At 40.0% G+C, this 5,647-nt stretch overlaps 1 non-coding gene across 1 annotated transcript; it reads left to right on the top strand.

Moving 5' to 3' along the window:
• Positions 1-3,709: 3,709 nt before the first annotated feature.
• Positions 3,710-3,893, top strand: LOC137274911 (U2 spliceosomal RNA). The gene has a single exon (XR_010956263.1). It is a non-coding gene; the product is annotated as a U2 spliceosomal RNA (small nuclear RNA).
• The last annotated feature ends 1,754 nt before the right edge of the window (positions 3,894-5,647 follow it).

Below are 5,647 nucleotides of genomic sequence, written 5' to 3'. Positions count from 1 at the left end.
TGGAATAGTGGGTGGTTGTGATGTGGCTAGTGGCGAAGCAGTCAATTGTGATGACTCAGACTGAATTTCTGTCTGAGACTCAGACGTTATTTGAGTGACTGGGGCAGTAGATTCTTTCGGTTCAGAAGCAGGTTTGTTAGATGAAAACACAGATTTTTCTGATTTGACCCAGGTCAAGTCAGTTTGACATGCAGCTGAGGACATTGCTACAGAACGGGTAACTGCAGCAGAATATGTTATATTTGATGGGGTTGAGGACTGAGTGGTGAAAAGTTTTTTGGCTTCAAAATAAGAGAGATTTTTTTCACATTTTATTTTCATTATCTTCGATTCCCTTTGATATATAGGGCATGACCTTGAAGAAGCAGCATGAGTCTCTTTGCAGTTAACACACTTGAGATCATTCTCGCAACCTGTGCCATCATGAGGATCGCCACAGCGATAACATACTGCAGGATTACGACATGAGTAAGTCCCATGACCAAACTGTTGACATTTATAACACTGGAGTGGATTGGGGACAATACACATCCACCCCGATGTTAAGATATCCTGCCTTAATTGACTGTGGTAAAGAAGGTCTGGCAAATGTTAGAAGATATATATTTGTTTTAGTTACAATTCCATCCTTTTTAATGGTGAAACGTTTCACTGCTGTAACCCCCTGATCTTCAAGCTCAGCTGCAATATCCTCTTCACTCATATCATACAGAGAGCGTGCCCTGTCACGTATGATACCACGGCACGAATTAAGAGTTTTGTGCACGGACACGGCAACTTCTATATTGGCAAATGTTTTAACAGACATAAGATTTAGAGATTGCTGTCTCCGTGCGCACTCAACTAACAGTGAACCATTACGGAGACGGGTGACATTTTTCACCTCCCCACAGATCCCATAGATAGCTTTTGACACGGCAAATGGGTTGAGTTTGTTAGGCAGAAAATCAGTTGCTTCGATTAGCCCAGGAATCAGTGGTTGAATTTGTGTCGGATGGACGATCTAGTTCGTCCAGACGTCGTTTTTTGTCATGTCGAGTTGAACCAGCTTGTTGGAAAGTCATGGCGAAAGGAAAATCATTCACCATCCCTGCTCCCCACCCACCATGGAGTGTCAACAAGGACGGTGTCTATTAGCAACGGGTATCCAAGATGCTGACACCAGGGATACAGGGATAGTATACTCCAGCGAATATGACACGAATAGCTGTATTTGTCGACCAATTCAATGCCAGACTGGTTCGGCCCTAGACAAGAAATTAGAGACATACATCATTCGGAGGTCAACATCACTAGATTGGCCCATGAGCCACCGCCTTCTGGCATAGGACTCTAGGCAAATTATTATAGTATAGAGTATGATAATAACAAACGCTCATTGTCACAAATGTACAAACATGCACAATAATTGCTGAGGAAGTTTGTCCATGCACAGGGCATGGCGTGACCAGCCGATTGATAGAACCGGGCCAGTTCTACCACCCGTCTAGGTGAAGTCAGGGCCAAAGTGGTGTGTTGAGTAACAGGAACGTCGTTCGAGGCCCCCATTACCCTCAACCACCAGGATCCCCTCCTCCACCGACACAGGGACGCAACCCACGGCCAACGGATTGGTGGACCAAATATGCCCCCGGATCCACACGGGGGGTTGGCGAGCACTTAGCGTTACCCAGCACCCACCACGAGGAGGTGGCTCGCCATGGGTGCTTATTTTATAGAGACATTAAAATAGACTTTTCTCCCTACGACAAGGAAGTACTGGATTTGAGAGTACACTGGATTCATGGTGTAGTATCCAATGAATTCCTGGATTCCTACTTTAGGAGATTTGGGAAGGTGCTGAGCATAACTCCTGAAACTATGTTAATTGGGGGATCCCCTGTTCAGACTGGTGTGAGAACTGTCCAGTTGCAAGTTGACAGTGGAAAAGCTGAAGATATTCCATATATTGTTAGACTGGGTGACAGAATGTCCATGCTAGTCACTGCCCCGGGTCGGTTGCCAGTGTGTCTAAGGTGTTATCACCTGGGCAAATCTACTGTGTGCAATGTCATGGCTTTGTCTAAATTTTGGTATCGAGGGGCTGTAACAATATTTTCAAAACATTATGTCGACCTTTTTCAGAGGGAGACTTTTCGTTTTATTTGACAGTCCACTGCTAAGCCTATTCGGAGGTCTGTGTGCTATAAACCTATTTTGGATGGGGGTTTGGGTGTAGTTCACATCCAATCAAAATTATATTCTTTTTATTTAAAGCACATTCAAAATCTTTTGCATAATTCTTCAACTAAGTGGACATTTTTTGCAAAATATTGGTTAGGAATGTCTTTACGTCACTATTGTCCTACTTTTGCTTCACTATTATTTCCTCATTCTGAGACGATGCCATTATTGTATCAGACGTGTTTATTGGCTTTAAGACAGTTTGAAGCTGTCAATTCAAATTATTTGATAGATATGTTTCGGTTTACATCAAAACAGTACTATGCTTGTTTATTACAAACTGTTGTGGAAAATAAAGTTGAAACGTTGTATCCACGTATTCCTTTTCAGCAGGTTTGGCTTAATCTACACAATTCCTTCGTGGATCCACTTTCGAAATCGGTCAATTATCGTCTCATCTATGATTCTCTCCCCTTGGGGTATACACTTTATACTCGGGGAATGTCTATCACTCCTAACTGTCCACTCTGTCGTATAGCAATAGAAACTTCTGACAATCTTTTCATCTATTGCTCGTGTGTTGATGTTTTGTGGGATATCGTTTTCCAGTGGTTAGATCAATTGTCTTTTGGCTTATTGGAAAGATCTAACGAAGTCATTCGGTTTAATTTGGTTCCTAAAATTCCAAATTCTTATAAAAAATCATTATGCATTTACCTTTTAACTTTGGCAAAATATACAATTTTGCTTATTCGGAATTCAAATAAATTTGAGCACAGAAAATTAAATGGAAATGATATCATGTTGCGTTTTCTATGTTTCCTTAGGACACGTGTCAAGGTTGACTTTTGTCGCTTTCCGCTATCTGTCTTTTCCTGGTACTGGCTTTCAACTTCAGTATTTGGTAAAATCAATCCCGATCATTTATTAGAATTACATATTTAACTTAATAGATAAATATATGCACATACTTTTGCTCTAACTGACTGACACTTTGTAGCCATAATGTGGCATAAAAGTTTGTGAATCTATCTATATATTATGTACGCTTCATTTGAGTTTATTGGTTTACGTACGCTTCATTTACCCTTGTTTCCTTTTCGAATGCTTCATTTATGCTCGCTTCATTCAGTTCATACTTCATTTGATCTTTATATTGTAAATATGTATTGTGCATGTAGCCAGGTTTTGGCATGTGTAGCATTTTACATAGTGATGTTGTGCATGTATATTGTTTGTATAGTGTGATGTATATAGTATGTGCATGTTGATGATTCTTTATATATATATATGGTTTGATTGGTTGTCAGTTAGAATATGGCATGTTTGTTTGTATTTCTCGTTTGTTAATATATATTATGTATGCTTCATTTACGTGTGTTTCATCTAGATCTATCTTCATTTGATGTATATAGTGTGAATGTGTATTGCATGTAGCCAGGTTTGGCAATTTCCTCTTTTAGTTCTTTAGTTGTTAGCGCTGCAGGGCAAAACTTCTTTTTTTGTGATATACTTTTAGGCCGAGCTTGTAAATTTGTTATATGCATTAAATTTTATCAAAAAGAAAAAAAAAGTATCTGTTCTTATCAGCTTAATATCTGATACGTGTCCTATTGGAGACATCGATATTAAACTGATTTTTGCAACGGGATGAGGTGCCACGGAGCTTGCTCCGCCCTCATCACGGGTTGACCCGGTATTGCAGTACCTCCGGGAATGGCTCACCACTCATAATACAATTCAAAAAATAGAACGCTTAACTTAGCCCTCTCTTTTCCACATATCATTTCCCTTTTTTAATCTCACTTTGCCTACCTTTTCGCGCGTCCGTTTCACTGGAGGCACCATGCAACCACTTCCAAACTGAAGAAATGGACCCATCCACTCAACCACATTGTACTCCGACCAAACCAAGCCCCGGGAAGTTCCTCAAAGTGATTTATTTTCCACTTGCAGTTTGTCTGTCCCAGTATCCAAGGACGTTGGCCATGGTGTCGCACGCCGGTAATAACGTCGTAGATTCTCACACCCTCACAACCACATTCTGCCCGATAACACACGTCTTAAGAGCCAGCTAACCCCTAGTAAGTGTTTTCAAGTGGTAAGGAGATACCAGAAACTTCGGCGCGTTTCCCCTGGATCAGTTTACATTGAAGTTTCAAAATGTCTTTAACTTTCATTATATTTTTTAAATAAAACAACATTTGTGACTAAAGTTCACGTATCCTACCATTGTTTTGATACTTGCACTGTATTTAAGTTTAGTGGATTTAGTCCACGCGGTCAGTTGCACTGTTTGTTTACGCTTGTCTGGGGGTGACTGCACAAACTCCTCCAAGTGCTGTGTCCCCGCGCCTCGTTAATTAAGCGCCAATCCACCGGCTCATGGCGCTAGCTGCAGGATGCTTTTCCTACGTCGCCCCGACGTTTTAGCGCCTGCACTCTGTGTATTCAAAGGAATAAATAAGGTTATTTTAACATTTTGTTGCCTTCACAAAAATTGTCATATTTCATGTGACCTCTGGGTCTACCCCCATTGTTCTTAAGGACCATGGCCTATCATGCTGCAGTTGTGGAACCTGCTGTGCCGACCCGTTTCCTGGATCGGAGGACGATACATCAGACGGTTCGTATGAAATCTGCAATTAGAAATTTTGACAGGGAAAATGTGTTTGATATTATTCAACATGCAACCAATTCTTTCAATATGGAAACCAAAGGCGAATGGCACTTGGTTTGTGACGTTTAAGAACGAAAATAGAGTGCGATTACTGCTTTCAGTGGGCTCAGTATTTTATAGAGTGAGTGAGTGAGTGAGTTAACATTTAACGTCACATCGGCAATATTGCAGCCATATCGTGACGAGAACAAAATAAGTTATAGTAATGTTAGGATGAGAAAAGAGAAAAAGTAAAACCTGTCAGCGAAGGACAGTAAAAACACTAGAGTATCACAGAACATAAAACTAGCATTGAAAGTTAAAACATTGGATTTAAAGAAGACAATACAACATAAAACCGGGGCTATAGATCGCCAACAACTGAAGTAGATCACCATACTAAGGTCCATGGGGACTTACATTACTTCTGCTACCTGCATGAAACCTAGCTGGATTTACACCACCCCTTCAGCTATTGGCGATTATCCTGAAATTTAGCCATGACTTAAAAACAACAAATATTCTACGATTAAAAACTAGTAGTAGATTTAAATTGACTATGAGAGTATTGGACTTACGTACACTCTCAGGAGGACAATAATTTTACAATACTTCAACCCCCGTTGAGGGTACAGCCACTAACAATCTAAGTTACTAATTTAAACTACCAATCATTAAAATACAACTATCTACAGAACATATCAATTACAATTCAATAAGAAAATCAATTTCTTTTAAAAATCCAAGAATTAAATGAGTACTAACTGTGCTAAAAAGATCCTTCATTGTTTTGACATTGAAATATATAGTTATCCCTTATGATGG

Source organism: Haliotis asinina, chromosome 2 (assembly GCF_037392515.1).
Source record: "Haliotis asinina isolate JCU_RB_2024 chromosome 2, JCU_Hal_asi_v2, whole genome shotgun sequence".
Lineage (NCBI taxonomy): Eukaryota > Metazoa > Mollusca > Gastropoda > Lepetellida > Haliotidae > Haliotis > Haliotis asinina.
The sequence above is the reverse complement of the archived record's forward strand: the minus strand, read 5'-3'. Positions and strand labels throughout refer to the sequence as shown.